Genomic DNA, 24,255 nt, shown 5'->3' on the forward strand with positions numbered 1-24,255 from the left:
TTACCCATCCATGGATGGCGGCACACCTATGAACCTAAGTGCTGTGCTTGTGAGAGAAATCCCATGCCCCAGGAAGGCCAGAGAACCGCATGCCAGAGTCTGTGCCTACATGCCGCCCCCATGTCCAAGCACAGAGTATGTAATGACATCTCCCCTGCCGGTGCTCCTCAGCACTATGCGGTGCAGACTGAAGCAGAGGCTGAGACCATGACGAAAGATGGCAGAACCCTAGTATAGTTGAGGATTGCACAGACAGGAAGAATGCCACCATCTGAGGCACTTGGACAGATGCCTTTATCTTTCCCAACCGTACAAGCTGCACGTCAACGCCACAGTAACTCCAGTGGAGTGAACAGTGTGATGACAGCATCCCGAACACCACTGGTGCTCTGGGTAAGGCATGGTGAAGGTGGCAGTCTATGGCGTCACCCCCTCCAGTACCTGATAACGCTTTGAGAGGCAGGCACTCGAAACCGCATCGGAACTGGCTCACCTGCGAGTACCACAGGGAACAGCAGCAGCAGCGAAGTTCTTGGCGATCGCAGGTGCTTATGAAGTACTGTGGACATATCCAGAGATCTATGACTACAGCCACTGGTGCCCAGAGCAGTGACAATGCCCATAGGGCCCACGGTTCTTTCACGCTCACCAACGCAAAGCCACCACTGGACACCCGACGACTCTGCACCCCGGGCCTTGACTGCAATAAACTAAAACTATAATCAGTTTGACGGTATATATAGTGCCATCCCCGGCACCACAAGTGCCCACAGACGTCAACTGGCCAGGGGCTCCAACAGGGACTTGGTGGCCGAAGTTATCAACCAAAGAAGCCATGAGCGTCTGCAGGGAGAAGCCCTGCAGCCCACCCACAGGTCATCGATGCCAAAAAGAACTGATGACCGCCTGTGCCAACAAGCAGTTCCCCTCGGCTCACTTATTTGTCTGGGGAGGTCAATGCTGCGAGCTCGATGGCATCGCAAGAATTATGGCTGACGGGAGCTTCGCTGGCACCCATTAACATTGATGTTGTGCGCATCCCAGAGGGGCCTCCAATGCTGGGATTGTCAGCTGAAGGGACAGCTCTGAGCTTCTCAGTGCTCTGTAGTGGACACCACCCAGGAGCCTTGAGGGCATCAGACCACTGTGTACGGATGCATCAGTGCACCAGAGTGCCTTGAATAGATGGCTACCCCTGCACTCAATCCATAAGAGGCCACATACCTTTGCCACCCAAGGGCTGCAGAGTCATATGGAGGCTTCAGAGAGCCCCAGCAGTCGATAGCCTCAGGGGCAACAAGGGCACTCAATGGCTAACCTGGTGCCTGGTCGGTGGAGCCTGATGAAGGCGAGGCAGTTAATGAGAGGCATCGGTGGTCCGAAGGCCTCTATGATGGCCCCACACCTCGATGGCATCCATGGTATTGGGTAAGCACCGCATCACGATGGCACAGAGGTCATCCTGGCACAGAGTCTGTGAACCTTGACGACCTAGTGGAGGAGGTCATGGCATCAAGAATGCACACCTCTATGGCATCGACGGTTGCCATAGCATCAAGGGCCTGCCACCGCTTCAACCTCGACAGCCAGGAGGGTGGCTATGTACGCACCTTGATGTGTCGAGGGCATTAATGGCATTGAGGGCCCCTTGAGCAGAGAGCACAGTGGCATCGATGGTACCATGGGCACCACACATCAAGCTTATAGAAGGCACCGTGGAATTGAGTGCGCCACGAGTACAGATGTACCACAGCACCAACTTGTGCGGTACTCCACCACCAATGCCCAAGCTAGTACTATCAACTTAGAAGGGATGAGGGGGCAGGGGCAAGATGACCCCTTCAGCAGCTGGCCTAGAATGGTTTGCATAAAACTGGTCGCCGCATCTTAAAAAAAAAGATATAGTTGCGATGGAGAAGGTACAGAAAAGGGCAACTAAAATGATAAAGGGGATGGAATAGCTCCCCTATGAGGAAAGGTTGTTATTAATCAAGTTTACTTAGGGAATAGCCACTGCTATTAATTGCATCAATAGCATGGGATCTTCTTAGTGTTTGGGTAATTGCCAGGTTCTTGTGGCCTGGTTTGGCCTCTGTTGGAAACAGGATGCTGGGCTTGATGGTCCCTTGGTCTGACCCAGCATGTTCTAATGCAGTTCACTTGTAGAATGAGGATGTTGTTGACACATGCGTTGGTTGCATCAAAATGATTACCCATTCAAAGCCAATCATGCTTCCTCAGCATTGAGGTCACCGATGCATGCACTGGTGTAACATGCATTGAGTGCCTTGGTAAACAGTGTATAGAGCATATCGATGCACCTTGCGGCAAGTGTCTATGCTGATGTACAGTTCTTTGATGTAGGCTCCAGTTCAATGCAGGACGATTGTATAGCTCAACCCCATGGCTTCAGTTCTGGAGAAGCTCCTGTTCAACTCGTTTCCCAGCAAGGCAGGAGAAGCTGCACTGAAGGGGGGGAGATCTATTACAGCTTCTAAAAGACTTGCACAGATCCTCTAAGTGCTGGAGTTGCTCACAGACAAAGTTTGCCTGGGCATAGTCCAAAGTAAATGCGTACCTTACCATGCCAAGTTTTCTTCCCAGTTTATCTGAAAATTCAGAACATGAAAGGTCTTCCGGAGGAGAGGAAAGCTCTGAAGGCTCCTGTCAGAGGGTATTCCTGTCAATCACTCTTCTGAACCCAAGGACATATATATATATATGGCTTCTTTCTGCCAGACATTTTGAAGGATGCAAGTACTAAATCTTTTTTCAGTGCTACTTAAAAAAAAAAAAAAAAGTGCTATTTGGGGTGCTACTGATTCAGCAAGGCAATTGAGGAAAAAAAAGTAGATTGAAGAAAAACAAATTGAAGATCAAAAAAAATAAAAATAAAGAGACTGGATGCACATCTGTGCTCAGATGAAAAAATACTGAGGAGGCCCACCAGGCAACACCGTTCAGTGTCACAAGATAACCTTACCCAAATGTCATGGTTAATTCAGCTCTGCTTATAAAAAATAGTATTTCTTGGCATATTTTAATGATCTATTTATTTTGAGGGTATTAGTACTGCTTCTTTGTTTCAGCTACCTCAAAGATGTTGCAAATGTCTTTGGAATGATCAGATTGGAATTTTCTGGTACATAAGGATCATAGTAAAAGCTTAAAACTGACCCTTTAGATTTTTCTCCAAAAATCCTCTGTGATTCAAGTTCTTCTTTCCCCGGTACCTCACACAAACTTGAACCGTCCCACACTGCTCAATAGGGTGCACATTCCATAGCTCCAATAATACCAATATGATGCTAGCCTCAACAAATGGTTACTGACCCCTACAAATATAATCTGTTCCTGAAAGTATAAACATTTTAGCAACTGCAGAGGTAAGTACATTAAATTTCAGTCTTAATAAATTGTTTGACCAAAGGACAGTATAAGTGTCACTAAGAAGCAGACAAAAATGAGCAAGAATTCAAAAATAGGAGCAAGTGACTTCACTAACAAGCACTGTCAGCACAGTCCAATTAAATGAAGCCAGCCTATTTTTTTAGAAGCATTTCAACACTCTTCTGATTTCAAGCCATTGTCCACAAGCCCCAACTACTTTATGCTGCTGCCAGATGTACCCATTTGCCTTCCATAACATGGAAAAATCTATTCTACAAGGGATATCAATAAGGAATTAAAGGTATGGAAAACCAGGCAGTTGTGGCAAGGTATAAGGCAACTGAAGCCAGTGAACCTGAATATAATCCATATCCCCCCTGCTCCCCCAGATATACTTTTTCTCTACTACAACAGCCACACAGCTGTTTTAAGACATATAATGCAAGACAGTCCTTCCAAGAAATTTCCTCACAGTTCACTAGGAGGTAGTACAAACTGCTACATATGTTAAGGCTAAAGAGGCTCCAGGCCATTATCAGCCTCAGCTGATCCAACAGATCCCAAGATCACTTTCAAACTAGGGATCAAGACAATTATGGGAATATCCTTTTCTATTCTAAGGAGGTGAACTATTTCTTCGCAGAAAGGTTGAAGATGCAATAACATCCTCCCCAGCGAGGGCAGAGAGGAGTAGCAAGGCTTGCCTCTATAGGCAAGCAAGGATAAAGTCAGATAAATTATGGTATGTCATTATTTGTTTACATTTCTATCTGCCTAGTTGGTAAAGCACTCCAAGCGAGTATGACTATAGGTAGGAAAGATATGCAGACTGAGTAGGTCTGACTTTCTATTTCCCATTTAAATATGCTGCATTAAGCACTGGGCTACCTGGCCAGTCCATTAAAAATGGGTTACATGTGGATGTCAATTTATAGATTATCAGCTTAAATATGTTTATAAATTCATATTTTCATTTGAGCAATATACCCAAAATACTACGGTATATATTAATTACAAAATGTTAGCTAAGTCATGTACTACCCATCATGCCCTTTCCTTTTAAAGAAACATATTGCTTTACAAAGGACCATGCCACAGAAAGGACCCCCCACCCCTACTAAAACAAAACTAAATTAAAATGACTTCCAGCTTTAGTAATGCCAAGGCCTTTGTGATTCAGCTGATCATTTTCAACAAATACTCTTCATAATTAAGACCACTCCTACCCCCAAGATCTTCATTTTTCACCCTACTTTTACTTAAATAGGCAAAAAATGTAACAGCATTGTGTCCACGTAGAACAACTTGGTAAACAAGGGAGATGTGCGCTGTAAAAACACGACATGTCATGCACGAATAAATTTATCAAATATGGCTTCCCTCCATACATTGCCATAGTTGAAGTTTCAGGGTTTCCACAATTCAATTTTCATTTGACAGAACATTTCATCCATACAAATGTTATCACACATAACTTTACAATTACAGGCCAAATTAAGTAAGATACAGGACATTAGTAAACCGCCACATATCAGGATATAAGAGTCCCAGGCCAAAAAGAAGATGCAAATATAATCCGGAACTGAGATTTGGAAAGGAGAAAGAACAGAAATGCATAAATCCTTCTCGATAGGAGACCTGCCACCAACTGTGGCTCAGCGGGGATAGGATCCACAAAAATCGAATGAAACGCTAATACGCCAAACACAAAACCAGGAGGGATACAATCAAATCTGTTCGCTTGAAAAAAAAATAGCGCTTTCCTCGATTATTTGCATATTTCAAATAATATAATTAAAAACGTACGTCCATATGTCAGCTTTCTGTTACGAGGGGGAGGGGGGGGGTGTGAAGAGCACGAATGCACACCTTTCGCTTTTTCACAAGTTAAAGTCCTTTTTATCTACGCGGAGCATGCGAAAACAAACGTTTCCGAGAAACTGGCTACAAGAAACCAAAGGCGTGATCAGCCCCTGGCAAAGAAGTGCGGGGCAACCGCTGGGGGGCACACGTCCCTTGCAAAAAAAAAAAAAAAAAGGCAACTTCAAGTTTGGATGAAAAGGGAAGATTTTTTTTCTTCTACAATGACAGGAAAAAAAAATCGAAGAGCGCCCTCTCAAAAATAAAAAAAGCACACACTACCCTCCGCATTTGACTAGTACCGAGCCAAAACAAGATAAAGGCGGCAGTCCCCCCACCCCACAACAAAACGGCTGCTTTTACCTCCCTCCTTCTTCCCCCGAAGAAACTCGGCTCCTGTTCATTTCTCCACAGGCCCGGACCTCCCGCGGCTCACGCATGGCGCGACAACGACCGGGACGAACCAGCGGGCCGAATACCAACCAAGGTCGGCTATACGGCTAGCATCCCGTCCCGCCACCGAGTCCCCACCAACAGGCCTTTCGCCCACGCTGCAGCCTCCCCCGCTGTACTGGTCAGCTCGGCAAAGACGAACCGAGAAAGAGGTGAATTAGAAAACGTACAGGAGGAAGAGCCAATAAACAACAACAATAAAAAAAAAAAAGCACCAAACCTGTTTGTCGCATGATCCTAATGGAATGATTTAAAAAAAAAAAAAAAAAAAAAAGGTTCCCCGACTCGAAATAAATGCAGAAAACAGCAGCTTAAAATTCAGCCCCCTGGGCCCGCCTCCTGCAGCAACCAGCGCGAAAATCCCGCGCTGCTGATTGGCCGCCGGCTGTGAGTTTGGCAGAAACCGGTTTTTTCAAATCTCTTCCTCCAAACCGACTTCAAACTGCGTACGTTCGCTCTTCGTCCCCATCTTCGTTTTCAACCAAGCTACCGTGTGTTTTTCATAGACTTTTCATTGATATGAATAGTATTTCTTACAGGTAACGTTTGGGTTGTAATTTAAGTACTCTCACCCAAAAAAAAAATGTTTTACTATATGTTTTTTAAAACCCGAGCCCAAACTGAAACCGTTAAATAAGGAAATATGTGCGACAGACTCGAAGGGCGGGGTTTGGCCTAGACAGGCTGGGAGCTGACGTAGGTGCCTGCCCGGCGGCCCAAATAGAAAGCGGTGACGTGCGTGTGAAGGGTTGTGTCGCCAGTTAAGCGTCTTCGTTTTTGAACGGAGTGGGTAGTTATGGTCTTTCCGGTCCTTCGTATGAAGGATGCGAACCTTTTTTTTTCTTTTCTTCTGATTTTAATTTTTCCAAGACTTTATTGTTTGCGGGAGCTATGATTCTCGCGGCCCCTGAGATAACGGTATTGGTTGAATCCGGGCGGGGGGTTGAGGTGGAAGGAGGCTTACAGCAGAGGGTGGGAGTAGGGGGCGGAGAAGAATAGAGCTATTCGCGCTCTTCCTCTCGATGCAGTTTAAGAAATCAGAAGCTCCTGTGGGTGTTAATATGCTGCTACTACGTAAAAACCTGGCGTGAGGTTTAAAGCTTCTTTCAGGAGACGAAAGAGAAAATGTTTTGGGTGGCTGCTCAGTGGTTTTCAGTTGTTTGATAAATAGCTGCACTGAGAAATATTTCATAACTCAAGATGTTTTTTTTCTTTTCCTTATCAGTTAAACGCATTACACAATTACAGTTTTGATTTTGTTTTGCCTCTATTGATAAGTGCCTTGTCGATCGGTGTAAGATGCTGGTTAATCACAGAGCTGCACTATACAAGCGTGTTGTAACTAGCTTTTTAAAAGCGACTTTCACCCCCGGGTGGACATTGTGCTCAATTTAAAAAGTCCTATGTACTACACGTTGCTTTAATAAGCACAAAATAAGACTACCTTTAGTGTAGTAACCTGATGGCAAATTATTTCTTCTTTTAAAAAGCATGGTGTTCCCCGTCTTCGGAGAGCTGGAGTGAAGGCCTCAAGCTACTATACCCCACGGCTATGGGGAGTAAGGGGCTGAATGAGAGCAGGAGCTGCAAGATTATGCCGTATGGTGACGGCGAGAACAAGCACTGGCAGAGGCTTAAGACACTGTAGGCCAGGGAGCCGAGTAGAGCAGTTTTCGACAACAGGCACCACCCTGGGTATAGACGGCCACAGAGAGATAATGGTAAACTTGAGTATGAGAGTCAACTGAGGAGGCAGTAGGCTGTAGCCCTGTCCTTCCCATGAGCACCCGTAAAAGAGAGTGATAACATCCCTCCAACACCCAATAGTAGCCTTAGCAGCTATAGTGAAAACATAAGAGATGCTATCCTGGGTCAGGACACAGCCCAAGGCTCCATCAAGCCCAATATCCTGTGGCCAACCAAGTCACAAATACCTGGCCCCCTAGTCCTTGTACTATCCGAAAGATTCACATTTACCCATTCAAGTCCTTTCATGATTTTGTAGACCTCTATCTTTCCCGTCAATAGCAGGCTGATTTAGCTATGCTATATGGGAGCGTGTTGTGATCCTGGTAGGCGGAGCTTCCCTCAGTGAGTCACAGAGTTTTTAACTCTGTGCAGCTGCGCTGTGTGTTTCCCATGCGAATCAGCCATCTTCCCTTCAGTCTATCTTTTTCTGCGAGCTGAATGCACATGGGCTTTTTTTCCTCTCAGTGAAGTAAATATTTTCCGGCAGAGTTTTTTCCATCTTTCCCTGCATAATGGCACCCAAACCGTCCAGGTTTAAATATTGCCAGTGCGGGAAGATTATGTCCCTCACGGATGGGCATAATTATTGTTATTTGTGCCTCGGGCCTGATCACGACCAGGGATCTTGCCGTGATTGTGGCAGAATGTCACCCCGAGCGTGCCGTCATCACGCGGAGCGGATCGAGTGCCTCAAAACATCAGGTGCTTATGCCCTGACGCCATCGGTGCAATCTTCGCCCGGCTGGGTGAAGACAACATCGACATCCCACAAGAAACGGGCCTCTTCCTTGGGATCACGGGAGAAGCTGCGACACTCATAAGGAGTTGGGCCCAGGTACATTAAACCTACAGAGCCCAACAAATTGCACCAAAGGTCAAGAATCGCTCCCCCTGCTCCTATAAAGGCCCCAGCTGCGTCGTCCGAGGCACAGGGATCTGTTCCCGGCACTTCGCGGCCTAGAGCGTCGTCTGCGTCGAAGCATACGGCACATGACTACTCATTGTCCACGACGCAAGCACCATCTACGCAATCGAAGCGTCTTGAGATGCATATGACGCCCACGAAGCACCTAGCACTGTCCACGACGCATACGAAGCAAAATGCTCCGCTCACAACGCCTTTGCAGCATGCACCATGTACGACGCCACCAAGGCTTATGGAGCAGCCTACGAAGCTATCAAAGCCAGCTCTGCAGTTCACGGCGCCATCGCATACTGCACACTCTCCGGCACCATCGACGCATAAGGACCCTTTACACCATCTGCCTTCTAAAAAACGTAAAACTAAGATTCCAGGTCTAGACACAAACATAGATGGTCTAAAAGAAAACTGGCTTCATCCCCGATGCACTCGGGGCCGCTCCTCTCATTCCAGAGCAACCCTTTCAGATGTAGATGTGGAAAGTTTCTCTGACCTTCTGCCTCATTCATCTAAGGCAACTTCCAGTAGTGCATATTCAATATCTTCAGACATATCTTCAGCATCCAAACGTAGAAGCCATTCGCCGGCCTTACATCCACCTTCTCCTAAAAGATTAAAACCTCCATCAGGTCTTTCTTCTCAAGAAATTCCACATTCCTGTCCACCTTCTGGGACAGGTCAAACCAGAACACCGCAGGGTGCACTATGTCTACAATTTCTCAAGTGTTATCTACTTTCTTTCATGAATTAGAATCCATGGAAGTACCACAATATCCACATAAAGTATCTCCACTACCAGCTTCTCCTAAGGAAAAGATCCCTGAACCCCTAAAAGGAGTGAATATTCCAGAGTTTCCAAGCCCGAATCACCCCTATAGCCCCGAATCGCCAATTACATCGGCCTAGTCTCCCTCTTCCTCCACGGGCATGCCGTCTGAATCACCAGACACCTTACCAGAACCCTATTCTCCTCCTGAGCATCTCTCATACTCTAAATTTATTGAGAAAATGGGAACATTCCTCAATGTGGAGACAGGAAAAGTCGCTGACCCACGCTCAGAGACACTTGGTATACTCAAAATTTTTGATATGCTCCACTAACCCACTGCGCTACCACCTCATGCAGTTCTTCAGGGAGTTCTTGAAAATATGTGGGAAGCCCCCTTTTCCACTCCTTCCACATCTAGAAAAACGGACTTAAAATACCGAATGCGAAACTCATCAATTTATAACTCGGCTCAGCTTCCACATAACTCAATTATAGTGGAGTCTGCAATGTCCAAGGCAAAGCGTGTCCAAAATTACATGCCAACACTCCGCCAGGTAAAGACAACAGATATCTGGATGAGTTTGAGCAGAAGACTTACCATGCTGCAATGCTGTCGTCAAAGATAAGTACTCACCAATTTTATGACGCAGTATATATTTGAGTCGCTGCAAAAGTTAAGATCCCTCTGCACAGCAGATGACAATTCCTTACCACAACCCTTCACAGATTTGGAGGAAGGCCTGCGTCATTTGCTACGTTCTATATACGAGAACTTCGAGACATGGGCCAGGACATCGTCCGCAGCAACTGCAGCTCGCTGCATAGCTTGGTTGAGAACTAGCGCTATAGGGGACAATGTCCATGAAAAACTAGCAGATTTCCCATGAAAACCTGAAAATCTGTTTGGTGACCAATGTGCAGAGATGGTTTCAAAGTTGAAAGAACAGAACTTAGCAGTACTCTCTTCAACTTCACCAACTGACTTCCATTCTTCGTCAAAAAGATATAACCCCCTCATATCATCGTAAAACGTACCCAAGGGTCAGTTTTGCTCTTATTCCTCATACAGGCCACAACCATTCACTCCAGCGAGATCTTCTCAGTCTTCGCTCCCACGTCAACGTTCTCGGCAGCAGCATCCTGCTAAACCAGCTGCAGCACCCCCACAAAAACAGCCTCCGGCTTTTTGAGGGAGGTGACGCCATCCTCACCGCTACCAGTTGGGGGACGCCTACAATTCTTCCACGAACATTGGGAATCCATCACTTCAGATCAGTGGGTACTACAAATTATAAAGGAGGGTTACCAGTTAAATTTCATAACCAATCCCTTTCTGCCGCATATACCACCTCTACAGGGTTCCAACATCAGTTACCCTCATTACAAATAGAGGTCTCAGAACTCCTTCTAAACGAATCCATTCAGCTTCTTCCATCTCATCAAATGGATCAGGGATTCTTCTCCCAATATTTACTCAGTCCCAAGAAATCAGGAGGTTTTCGACCCATTCTCGATCTTCGAGACCTAAACAAACATATTCAGAAAGGAAAAACTCAAAATGACCTCTCTCAAAAACATTCTTCCTCTTCTACAAAAGAACAATTGGATGTGTTCCATTGATCTGAAGGATGCTTACTCACACATTCCCATGCACCCGTCCTCCTGGTGTTTCCTATGTTTCCGAGTCCAGAACACTCATTTCCAATACAAGGCCCTTCCGTTCGGCTTTTCTCGGCACCCAGTGTGTTCACAAAGTGCCTAGCGGTGGTGGTGGCTCATCTAAGACTACAGTCAATCCAAAATTTTCCTTACCTGGACAATTGGCTTCTAGTAGCCTCAGACCCACTTATGCTCCAGACCCATACAACCACCACATTGCAATGCCTTCAGAATTTGGGATTCATCATCAATTATGAAAAATCCCATCTCCAGCCCACACGTCTGCAGTTTATTGGAGCAGTAATAAACTCTGTTGTGTACAGGGTGTATCTGCCTCAAGACAGAGCTCTCACCCTCTCCAACTTAGCACAACATATACACCTGCAAACATGCTCTTCTGCACGACGTGTTCTTCAATTACTGGACCACATGGCAGCTTCGATCCATGTAGTCCTGCACAAGAGACTCGATATGAGACAACTTCAATGGGGCCTCAAGCATCAGTGGTGCCAGTACAAACAGTCTTTAACAAAAAGAGTCCACATTACGGCGACAATGAAAATGGACATTCTGTGGTAGCTCTCCATTCCAATCTCTCCATTGGTTCCCCATTCAGGACAACTCCTTATCAGTTGATTCTCACCTCGGATGCCTCCCAAAAAGGATGGGTAGCACACTTGACCACCCTAAAGACTCAGGGGTTGTGGTCCCCCAGGAAATCAACACTACCCACAAATCTTCTAGAATTTCGAGCAATTTGGAAAGCACTTCAAACCTTCTCAGCTCAGGTAGTGGGGAAGCGACTCATGATTTATACGGACAATCAAGTCGCCATGTTCTACATAAACAAAGAAGGCGGGTCAGGTTCATGGACCCTTTGCCGATAAGCTCTCTGGATTCTTCGTTGGGCGGAGTCCATGCAGATATCCCTTCAAGCAACCTACTTGCCAGGATTAGACAACACCACAGCAGACCACCTCAGGATTTTCCATCCACACGAGTGGATGCTCAATCCAGAAGTGGCAGCATATCTCTTCCAGGAATGGGGCTATCCCACTCTTGACTTATTTGCGACTGAGGACGATCGACAAGTCCCCCACTTTTGTTCAATTTATCCAAGCACGCTTCGTTATGCGCCGGATGCGTTTCTCATTCCATGGACGGAAGGTGTGCTTTACGCTTACCCTCCAATTCCGCTAATTTCCAGGAGAATTAAAAAATGTATACGGGGGAGCCTGAGTCGGAGGTGAGAAGGGCTACCAGGCTGGTCGTCACTTTTTGGAGACCCAGAGACATCCAGGGTCGAGCTCCGGAACAGCAGAGGAGCCCCGGTGTCCGGGAACCAGATCGAGGCTGGAGTGACGTCAGAGGAGTGTCCGCCCCTTCAAATTGAAGAGTAGACGCTGTAATTCCTGGGGAGCCTGAGTCGGAGGTGAGAAGGGCTACCAGGCTGGTCGTCACTTTTTGGAGACCCAGAGACATCCAGGGTCGAGCCCCGGAACAGCAGAGGAGCCCTGGTGTCCGGGAACCAGATCGAGGCTGGAGTGACGTCAGAGGAGCGTCCGCCCCTTCAAATTGAAGAGTAGATTTTCCTTCCAAACTCGTCTAATGTAGATTATCTTTTTCCCGGAGGTTAAGAGGCATGCGTCTTTGATCTCTTGGACCGCTACATAGTGGATTCCACCATATGGATGTATGTGGAAGTTGCGGCACAGCATAGTGAGATGTTTTCGGGATACGGAACTTCAGATCGGTCTTCCGTGACACTGCAGAAAGGGTATGTGGGTTTTCCCACGACTTTTGAAGGACCGTGTCTAGTACTTCCTGTGGAGGTCGTGATGCCGGCTCTCCTAGAGTATCAAAAATCTTCAGAAGACCAATTGTTTCAGACCTTAGGTCAGGTAGTTTTTGGACATCTAAGTGGAGGATGGTTCCAAGTTTATCCAAAAACTTTGGATAGGATAAATCTTCAGGAGGAGAGTAAGGCTCCTGTGGTTGATACGGTGGATCTGAAGGATATCTCGTTAAGGAAGAATGTGGTGATTGAGTCGAAGGGGAAGCCCCCAGTGATGGATGGTCGGGAACAGGTGAGTCATGTACCGATAATTACGGTGAAGGCTCTGGTTGTATAGGGGTTTCTTCCTGTCCTTGTGTTTCAGGAGAACTGGGTGAGGAAGTATCTGGTAACTGAAAAGAGGATTGAAGGGAGTCAAAGAACCCTGATAGGACCTCAGATAAATGAGAGAGAGCCTGTTTAGCCGATGGAGGCATTCTTGCACGTGGAACCACCGCTGCAGGGGCCTGGGGTGTTGTCTAAATCAGGCACTAAGAGCAGTGTGTTCAACCCTGGAACCTCATCTCTGTGATCCTCTGTAACCGTCTTTGCTGGTGGTTGAGGAATATTTTCATACTGCGGGCGTGCATAGGTCTATGCAGATGAGTGTGAGAATGAGGAAGAGGATGTCCGGGAAGAAGAAATCCTGACTACATCCCTCTCTGAGCCCGAGGATTGTTTTGAAGTCCTTGCATGGTGTGATGAAGTAGAATCCGAAACCTCTCGGTAGGACGTACAAACTCTTTTATGCAAGTGGAGATGTTTATGGACCTCTCTTGGAGGTATCATGCTTTTTATGGGGACATGATGTCTTGTGTCTCCTCCCTGAGGAATCAGATTTACGTGTGTGTGCATCGGCGTCGATTCCAGAGATGTTGAGTGTCTGGAAGAGTGCCGGCTTCGAGTTTTCTATGGAGTGCGTCGACTTTTGTGCCTGTGGCGTCTGATGTGGAGCCGATGGCGCTGGTTGCTTCGGAGTCGGCATCAACAGTGTCGGAGCAGGTGGTGTCGGAGTCAGTTGCGAGAATGTCTGCGTCGGCTGTAATACACTCGGCGCAGATTACACCGGTCTCGACGCAGGTTGCGTAGGCTTTGTGTGATGCTTTGAGATGTGCGCTTTGTGCATCTATTTCGACGACCTATGCGTCGAGTGTTCTCAGCGTCATGCACCTGCATTGGTGGGCCAGATCCCTGGGAACCACTTGGGGTCACGTGTGATGTTAAACTCCGATCCCCTCTCTCTACTGTTCTCTTAGACTCTCTCCAGGCCTGGAGAGTTTTGAGTCTAGGGACGACGCTCTTCTCACGGTTTGGGCTTTTATTTTGGATGACCCCGGCGAGGAATGAGATTCAAAGGGGGGGGGGGGCATACGAGCCATCTACTACCTGCTGAAGGTCTTGGATCTTCTGGGCCCTCTAACGCTGCGCCCGTGGAGACATCCAGCCGCAGTTTTTGCAGTCGGTCTGGATGTGCTCTGGCCCTAGGCATCAATAACAACGATCATGTCCGTCTGTCTTGAATATGATCTTACCACATGGGCAAGGTTTAAATCTGGAAGGACTTAGTTTTTTTGAAGTTGTCTGAGGAGAAGTCAGCTCCGTGTGCATTTCCGCACGCGGAAAGAAACAGACTGAGGAGAATCGGTTACTTTCTTGCATGGGAACACACATGCAGCCGCAGAGGAAGCAAAATGTTAACCTCTGCTTAAGAAGCTCTGCCTCCCGGGCCCTGATAGACAGTTCCCATGACAACACGGCTAATTCAGCCCTGCTATCGACTAGAAGCAGAAGTTAAATCACTGGAATAACCAAGTTGCCAACGTTCACTTAGAGACGGACAAACCTGGCACATTTGGGTTGAAGGAAAGAAACAGTTGTAAATTACGTTTTGGGAACTGAGTTCTTTACAGTCCAAGGTATGAAGGTTTTTTTCTCTTTCCATAGCATGTGGCTTCAGGAAAAAAGTGGGTAAGGTGATTGTTTGGTTCAAATGAAACGCTGAGACTATTTTAGGGACAAAAGCTAGTTTGGTTCATAGGGTAACCTTTACATGGTAGAGTTGCAAGTATGGAGAGTAGTGAACTAAGGCTTGTAACTCACTTACTTTCTTGCTGATGTGATAGCTACTAGAAATAATACTTTCCACATCAGGAATTTCATTGAGGTGGAGTGTAGTAGTTCAAACGGGCGGGTACATGAATTTTTCTAAAACTATGTTAATGTCCCAAGGGACTACCGGTTTTGTGATTGGTGGGCGAAGTTTTATTGCTCCACGCATGAAATGAGATACTAATGGATGCGTAGATATGGCTTTTCCATTCAAAGAAAGGTGATATGCTGCTATAGCACTCATGTGTACTCGATTGGATGATACTGCTAGTCCAGTGGAAAACAGCAAGCAGAGATATTGAATAATCCATTGTGGAGAGCTATGAAGCAGATCTATTGCTGTAGTATTACACCAGCTGGAGTATCTGTTCCATTTTCCTACATAATTTTTCCGTGTAGATGGTTTCCTTGTGGAAATATGTTCAGTATCAGTTGGGAGAGAGAGTTGACTTAAGGCCTTTCTTTCAATCTCCAAGCTGTCAGATGTAGAGAGGAGTGCAGGGAGTGAAATAGTGTGCCCCTTTCTTGTGAAATAAGGTCCTCTTGGTTTCCCAATTGTATCTGCATTTGAATTGTCAAATGACGAGGTAGGCATACCATGGTTGTCTGTGCCATGCTGGTGCAATGAGAATATCTGATTCATTTGTTATGCATTTTTAGACTACCCTTCCCAACATGGATATGGGTAAGCATATAACAGGTTCTCCATCCACGGAAGTAGAAATGCATCTTGGGCTATTCTGAGAGTGCTGGAGAAGAAGGAGCAAAAACGTGGTAGTTTTGTGTTGGCTTCCATTGTGAAGAGGTCTGTGTAGGATGTTCCCCATTTCCTGAATAGACTGTTTGCTATTTCTTGATTTAGTTCTTACTCATAGGGGTGGAAAATCCTGCTGAGTATGTCTGCTTCTGTGTTTCTTATTCCCGTGAGATATGTTGCTTGCAGCTGGATGGAGTGGTTCAATGCCCATTCCAGTGTTAGCACGGCTTCCCTGCAAAAAGTCCGTAAACCTGACCCTCCTTCTGTAAAACATGGCTACTTGGTTGCCATGTAGATCATTACTCTTCCCAGCGAGGATACAAATGAAGGTGTGGATTACATTCCTTACAGGCCTTAACTCTAGCAGGTTTATCTGCAAGTGTTTTTCCAGCGGTGACAAAATCCCTTGAGTTTTCAGGTGCAATACATGTGCACCCCAGCCGTGAGTGGATGCATCTGTTGTCATAGTGATTTGACAAGTGAGTCGTGCAATTTCCCTCTGTCTTTTCCCTGTCACTTATTGACTCTGATGCTTCTCCCAAACCTTTTTTGGAGGTATTGGGGTCTTTTGGGTTCTTATCACCCGAACCCTTCATAAACTTAATGTAATCCTCGGAACACTTACTTTTTGGCTGAGGTTCCAGTGAAGAAGATTTTTTCTTCTTTTCCACCAGTAGTGACTATGTCGATCGGTGGATCGGGGCATATGACCCGGATGGCTCGCCCCTCAATTTCCTCATTTTTTTCTGCCCTCTGTCTTTGGGCCCATGGGGACATCCTGCTGCTGTCTTGACAGGATGTCTGATCATGATCAGGCACTAAGCAAATGTAACAATAATTGTCTGTCTGTGACGGGCATAATTTTGCCACATTGGCAGAATTTGAATTTGGGTGTTCTCAGAGGCATATTAGTACTTAAAAGTGCTTTTTTGGGTAACTAACGTGTAAAAGAGAAAGCTGAAGAGAAAAGTAGGTGGTAGAGAAGAGGAGCACGACTGTGGGCTGATTGGGAGAAATGAAAACTGAACGGGGGAGGGGAATCATGTGAGAACGGCCTCACAGGCACACATTTTGAAAGGATTCCACATTGGACCGTCCAGGAGGACGTCCCCAGAGAGCATTGCTAATTCATCCTGCTTATCTATGGGAAAACACATGCATAGAAAGGGTTAAAAAAGGGTAACATCTGAAAAGCAATGTACAGTAATGCTCATAGTATGGAAAATGTCCTTGGTTTCTTGTGGCATATTTTTCAAGATTCTGTGGAAAAAGTTAATTTATGTGGTAGGTTTTTCAAAATTCTCTGGCAATTATGTGGCAAATTTGCATGATTTTAGCATGTATTTGTATATTAATCAATGCAGAATAAAGTCCTTTTTGATATTTGTGTCCAGTTAATTTATATAGTTCATTAGAGAAAAGGTATTGTAGTGATTGGTGCTGGAGGAGAAAGGGAAGCATACCACACGGAAAACCTCATCCACTTTAGACCATAGACATTTCTAGTGGAAGGCTTTCTAGGAGCCACCAGGACCCGAGACACATCAGAAGAGAGATCAAGCGGCTGCATCAGCCTCTCAACATCCAGGCTGTGAGCACCAAAGCCTGGAGGTTAGGATGCTGGCAGGGGTGGCTCAAGGCAATCTGTTGCCTGAGGCAAAGGATGAAATGACACCCACCCCCACCCCTACCATGGCCTGATGCAGGTGAAATCACCAAGGGACAGGGCAGGGGGAAGGCAATAGAGGGTGACATGACTGTCACAAGGAATGGCAATAGGATTTAAACCCTGGCTTCCCTTGGTTAAAGCCCACTACTCTAACCACTCAGTTTTTGGACCTGTTATTTTTTTGTTCTCAGTCTTTGGCGTTTGCATTAGGGGGTGCTGGAGACATGTTTAATGGGGCGGGGCGGCCTTTGGCCATTCCATCTCCTGGGTCTAGAAATAGAACTCCTCTATTCCCTACTGCCTGCCACCCACCCTTCTCCAGGATGTGCTCCCTGGGGGTGTGAGATGGTGAACAGTGGGAGTCTGTGAGTGTGACACACTCTCTCTTAGGGCTGATACAAGGGTATTAAATACCTGAGACAAACTTTACAGCCTTTCATTCCCCCTTCCCTCCCCTCACCACATAATTAAAACTTATGCATTATTTTCCATTTTAACATTTATTAACTTCCCTAACCTAAAAAGGCAGCTTGCATATGGAAAATAGACATTCAAAGTACAATCTTCTGAAATAAAAATATCACAACATATATATTATACAGGCATACACTTTAAAAAAAAAAAAACAACCACTTTCAATAACAATAGTTCAATAGTCTACCTCTCATAGTAATCAAGGCAATTTACTGGATCCCATATGGTACCTCCGTAACCCATCATTATTTGTTGTTTATAGCTATGAATGTTACTTTTGTAAACATTGTGATCTTTACAAAGGGGCAGATTTTTAAAACAGTGCATGCGGGGTACATTTGTGAGTGCTACCCAGCATGCACAAATGTACACCCGATTTTATAACATGAGCACGCTACCGTGCGCATCTTATAAAATCCAGGGTCGGCGCACGCAAGGGGGTGCACACTTGTGCACCTTGCACGCGCCAAGCCCTAGGGGAGCCCCGATGGCTTTCCCCCGTTCCCTCCGCGGCTGCTCCAAAATTGGAGCAGCCTCTTATATAGATACTCCCACCCTCCCTCTCATACAGACATCCACCCACACCCAACCTCCCTCTCATACACACCCTCACCCTCATATGCATATATACATTCACAAAGTCACTCTCACAGGGCAAGTCTCTTTCACATACACATTTTGGACTTTTTCTTTGGCTGCACAACAAGGCCTCTTCTGCCGCTGGCTGCGGGGAAAAGGCTGGCCAGTCTCCTTTCACTTTGCCTTCTCAGGTCCCCAAACTTCTTCATCCTCCACTATCTCTACCCTTCCCTGCTAGGCTCAACCCCTTCCACTCTTATCTCTACTTCCAGAGTTTGACCCATCTCTCAGTACTGTCCCTCTCTGTCATGCACATACGCACCCCCTCATAAGGCTTCTTCTCTCTTTCTCGCACAATCACCCCCCTAACACAGGCTGCCTTTCTCTCTCATGCATACACCTCCACATAGGCTGCCTTTCTCTCTCTTTCATACACACAGCCCTGCACATTGGCTCCCTCTCTCTCTCTCTCTCTCTCTCGTACACTTACACACAGGCTCCCTCTCTCTCATGCACATATGTACCCTCTAATAAAGGCTCCCTCTCTCTCTTGCACACGCACCTCACCCAGGTTCCCTTTCTCTCCCATGCATACACTCTCACAGTGTTGCGTTCGTGCCTGTTCTCGCCCTCGCTCCACCCTCTCTACCTTTGTGGTGACTCCCTTCAGGTCTGACGGACAGATGCTGGTGTGGCTTCTCCTCGCCGCTTCTCCCTGGAATCCCTGGGCTGGCCTGACGCTGCGGATCCACCATGTTCTTGATGACGTAAAGGCACGCGCACGCTCCAGCGTTTGTATCGGCACGGGTGCGAAACTCGGGGGCGTCCCCCCGTAGTGACGTCATCTGCTTCCAACTTAAAAGGTCTTTGCTTGTAACTACGAATCGAGTTAGCAAGGGGTTTGATTGCAGGGATCATTCCGACCCGCTTCATCCTCCGCTGCTGTGCCTCCTTAACTTACCAAGGGGTACCTGCTCCTCAGGGGCCCTGCTCTCTCTTCTTGATTTCAGATGGCTAATACGGGATCCGGTACTCGCTCCTCGAGGGCCTACGTCCCTGAATGCTCAGAAGACTCCTTACTGCCTGGAAGCAATCGCAGACTTGAACACTGTGAGTTCTATTACAGATAGGAATCGGTACTCGCTCCACGAGGGCCTATGTTCCTAATCTCCGAAGACTCCCTTCTGTCTAAGATGTTATCGCAGGTACGGAGATCGTGAGTTATTATTTCATATTGCAGATAGGAACCAGTACTCGCCCCAGGAGGGCCCATGTTCCTAATCCTTCACAGACTCTCTTCTATTTCAGAAGCTATCACATACCTATACCATGTGAGTTACTATTGCAGATAGGAAGCGGTACTCGCTTCACTAGGGCCTATGTTCCTAAAGCCCTCCAACGATTCTCTTCTATTCCAGAAGCCATCTCATACACAGATATACTGAAGCCTTTGTGTTGCATAGAAGCCATTACTGCTATCTACAATTGTGAGTGTATCATCTGCTACTGGTTATGTATCTTGCATACCCTGTCTACTCATTACCTATAGTCTCTATCTCTCTCTACAGTTCAGCAACCCAGAAACCGCAATTCCAGTACCTGAGGGACTTCAGTGCCGCCGGGCACATCAGCTCACTACTGCCACCTCTGCTGGTTCTACTTTCTGTCTAATAAAGATTGTCTCCATACTCCAGCCTAGCCGGTGGTCCCTCTCAGGATATCCTCCTGGGGGTGCTGTCATCTGCCATCGGCTTCGCCAATTTACATTAAGTGTTTATTCCTTACACTGCTGAGTGGTATCATACAGACTGCCACTCTGTGGGAGCCAACCCACAACAAATCATTAACTCTGCCTATGGAGTATTACAAATTGCTAGCTCCTCCCCTTGAGGGAACAGCATTGAACACACACAAGCTATCTACCTCTCCCTCTCTCACACACACACACACACACACACACACACATACATACATATCCCTTCACATAGGCTCCTTCATTACCAGGGCCTGCTCTGCTCGAGGCATGCTGGCACTTGCACCTTTGTCTTCACTGCAATGCGGTACACCAGGGCCTCCTTCCTTTTCACCACCATGCGGCAATCCAGAGCCTCCTTGCTCTTCACCGCCGTGTGGCACGCCGAGGCCTCCTTGCTCTTTGCTGTGATACGGCACGCCGGGGCCTCCTTCCTTTTTGCCGTGACATGACATGCTGGGACCTCTTTGCCAGGCCTCCTTCCTCTTCGCCACTGTGCGGCACGCTGGAACTTCCTTGCTCTTTGCTGCAAATGGGATGGGGTACACTCGCGGCATGGTGCTATCTGCTCCTAATTCTATGTAGAAACTGGAATTTCTGTGTGGGGGGGGGAATTATGTGCTTCGCAGTAGCGCAGAATTCCCCTAGGACTAAGAGTTTGCCTGAATGAAGGGTGAGATGGCTGTGGCAGGAAGATTTCAGGGGGCAGTTTTGCTGCCTGAAGTGGCCATCTTTGCCTCATTATAGAACTGCCCCTGGATGCCAGAGTCTGCCCTGATCCTGTGTGATGAGATCTGGGGAAGTCCCCAGTCTGATCGGTTTCCAGAGGAAAAACTCCTGCAGGAGTGGAAAGCAGACCTGTCTCAGCCAATGAGGATCATAGTCCCTCAGTCCTCTTGATGTTTCAGGAGAGTCTTCATCACTAAAGGAATCTGAGGAAACGCATACAGGAGACCTTTGCCTCAATGGCGAGCAAAGGCATCTAAGGCTGGTTTGCCATCTGTTCTGCACAGAGAACAGAACTGAAACATCTTCCTGTTGCAGGGGAATGCAAACAGGTCCACGTCTAGGAGTCCCCAATGGTAGCAGATCTGGTTCACTGCCCCCTTGTCCAGTGACCACTTGTGGGGTCTGAAGGCACAACTCAGCCTGTCCGCTATCACATTCTCTGTTCTGGCCAAATCCTTGGCCCTGAGTACTATCCCCTAGGACAGGGCCCAGGACCAGATTTGGACTGCTTCCTCACACAGAAGGTACAATCCTGTGCCTCCCTGCTTGCTGATATACCACATTGCCACTTGGTTGTCTGTTTGGATCAGGACAATTTTGTTGGACAGTGGATCTCTGAAATCCCATAGAGTGTACCTGATTACCTGGAGCTCCAGGAAGTTGATTTCAGACCATGCTTCCTGGGCGGACCAAAGACCCAAGGCGGACACATCCGTGGTAAGGACAATTTCGGTAGGAGGAGCCTGAAAGGAGACTGCCTGCCTGGGATAGCCATGAGAGCTTACCCGCTAGGACTGGGAGTGAGTGGCCAGAGGATAGTACTTCCTATGGTGGTAAAAAGACCTCCTCTGCCCTTGCCTCACCAACCCTCCTGCCTGAGGAGGGGCAGGTATGAAGTGCTAGAGGAGAGTTGTTGGATGGTCTCATGGTGATCCCGCAACTGGGCCACCGCATCCTTCACTTTATCTCCAAAGAGATTCTCTCCAGTGCATGGCAGGTCAGCGAGTCCCTCCTGTATCTCCGATCGGATATCCGAGGCCCGCAGCCATGCCATTCTGTGGGCACCGATTCCTGCTGCAGAGACTCTCACTGCCATCTCAAAAACATTGTAGGTGGTGCACACCTCATGTTTCCCACACTCCAGACCCTGATGCACCAGCGACAAAAAGGTAACTTGATGCTGTTGAGGCAGCCGCTTGGCCACCTCCTGCACCTGCTTTCAAAGGTTGTGAGAGTATTAGGTCATGTAGAGCTGGTAGGAGGCAATTCAGGCTATGAGCATAGCCCCCTGAAAAACGTTTCTCCCAAGGACATCCAGTGATCCTGCCCTGGGGTGCCGAGGCATGGGTCTGGGAGCGTTTGGCCTTCTTGAGAGCGGATTCGACCACCACCGATTGGTGTGCCACCTGACGCTTCTCGAATCCGGTAGCCTGCTGGATGAAGTAAACCCTGTCCGCCTTCCTGTTTACAGGAGGAACTGTGAGGGGGTATTCCCAAATCCTTAGCAGCAACTCCTTAAAGATTTTGTGCACTGGGACTTCCACGATCTCTTTAGGATCCTCCACAAACTGAAGGATCTCCAGCATCTTCTGCCGAGCATCCTCCTCAGTCATCAACTGAAAAGAGATGGCCTCTGCTATTGCCCGGAGAAAACCTGTGAAGGTCAGGCCCTCAGGGGGAGACTTTCTTCACTCCTCTGGAGGAGAAAGCTCTGAGGGGAGACTCTCTGAGTCCTTGGAGGAGGATTCCGCAGTGTCATCTCTCCAGCGTACATAAGGAGCTTTATCCTCACTAATCTACATGGGATGGGGCCCTAGGTGCTCGTCCTTCATCTAGAGGCATGGGCACCAGTGGCACTGGTGCCGGCCCCAGCAAAGCTGGACGGGGGAGGGCTGTAGGATGCGGTAGTGCCGCTTGCTTCAATGGGGCCACCACCTCGGAGGAACTGGCGATGATTACCGCATCGGTCGGGGGAAGCATCAGTGCCCTGCCAGGCAGTGATAGCTGCCCAGAACTGACGCCAGCTGGGTTGGTAACACACTGATCAGCAGGTTGAGACACTCCAGCAGTGGCTCCGGCAGGGAGAGCCCAGGCACAGAGACCGTCGTGCCACCGGCTCCATGCCCTGCAGCGCCCGGTCAACTCTTCCTTGAAAGTTACCAATGTCAAAACAGACTAGGAGGCAGGAGAGTCGGCCAGAACTTCCTCGGAGGTTCGAGGTGGATCGGCGACTGACACCAGGTCTGTTGAGACTGTTGTAGACCCCCGGTATCAATGGAGGATTGGCACTCCTTGCCGTGTGGTCACTTTGGGGGCATCATGGCAAGTGCCGGCACCAACCCGAGCCTGTCACCGTGTATCGACTGGTGCTGATGCTTTCTTGGCTTTCCTCGAAGAACTCGATGTCCTTGACCTGGAGGAGACCAACAGTGGTCGGTCCATGACACCCCTGTCCCCCAGTGGCACTGACGGAACAGAAGGCCCCGCCGATGTCGAGGGCTCGGTGTCCATCAGTGTGACTCCGTAGTCCTTCAGCATCGATGCCACTGATGCCGATGACTCAGACTTGTTCGCCCCGAAGAGTTTCTCCATCTTTTCAAGGTGAATTTGATGTCCCTTGGGTGTCATCTGGTCGCAGATGCTGCACCCACGGATATCATACGATGCCCCCAGGAAGAGGATGTACACCTATTGCGGGTCCGTAATGGACATAATCCTCGGGCACTGAGGGCACCATCAAAAACCCGACAAGGCCATGTTGACACGAACAAAAAGGGGCTTAAAACAACCCAGAAGTGGCAGCGCTGTCAACGCCAGTGGGCAATGAAGCACTGCTGCCACAGGAAATGAAGCAAAAGTAAATTTACCGAACCAGCGAAAACGTGACTAGAAAGTGGGGAGAACCGAAAAAGAACCCGAACCGAGAAAAAGACGCAAAAACCATCGAGGAATCTGTGAAAAGTTTTCCACTACTTTTTTTAAAGCTGAAAACAGCACAAGCGCAGAGACTGCTATGCGAAAGCTCCGTGGAAAAAAAAGAGAATGAAGAGGGACCCCGCATGGACGCAAGGATTAGGGCATGCTCAGTGTGCCTAGCCAAAGTTCTAGAAATGTTGACATGTTTTCTGTGCCGGGCTCCATCAGATGATGTCACCCATGTGCAAGGACTACCATCCTGCTTGTCCTAGGAGAAAAAAGCAATCATAATTTTCCTGTAAAAATAAATACAAAATAAAATAGCAAACCAAACAATACAAAACTCATAACTTAGAACAATGTAAAAATCTCAAAATAAAAACACAAGCCAAAACACTACAATCTTCAAACCAGGATCATAATTACATGGCCTTATCGGATTATCAGAGGTCAATACACCAAAGTAGACTGAAAAAAAAAATCAAATAAATTAAATGTCTTATTGAAGAACTAGGACTTCACAGCTTTTCTAAACTTTAAATAATCAGATATAGAGCGAATATCAATAGGTAGAGCATTCCAAAGTAAAGGAGCTTGAAAGCTAAATGATGATTCTCTGGTAGATACCAACCG

General features: G+C 47.4%; 1 protein-coding gene across 6 annotated transcripts in view; it reads right to left on the reverse strand.

Annotated features, from left to right (window-relative positions):
- NSD2 (nuclear receptor binding SET domain protein 2) overlaps positions 1-24,255 on the reverse strand; it is a 467,195-nt gene that overhangs the window by 438,875 nt on the left and 4,065 nt on the right. Inside the window, exon 1 of one of the 6 annotated variants that reach the window (XM_029592533.1) lies at positions 7,148-7,167. The exons of 1 other annotated variant lie outside the window; for it this stretch is intronic. The gene's annotated coding sequence lies outside the window, so the exon portion shown is untranslated. Of the gene's footprint in view, positions 1-5,196; positions 5,359-5,613; positions 5,861-5,923; positions 6,401-7,147; positions 7,168-24,255 lie in introns of those variants that run through there. 4 more of the 6 variants (XM_029592496.1, XM_029592492.1, XM_029592524.1 and 1 more) reach the window with 4 other exon arrangements.

This window comes from Rhinatrema bivittatum, chromosome 1, assembly GCF_901001135.1.
Source record: "Rhinatrema bivittatum chromosome 1, aRhiBiv1.1, whole genome shotgun sequence".
NCBI lineage: Eukaryota > Metazoa > Chordata > Amphibia > Gymnophiona > Rhinatrematidae > Rhinatrema > Rhinatrema bivittatum.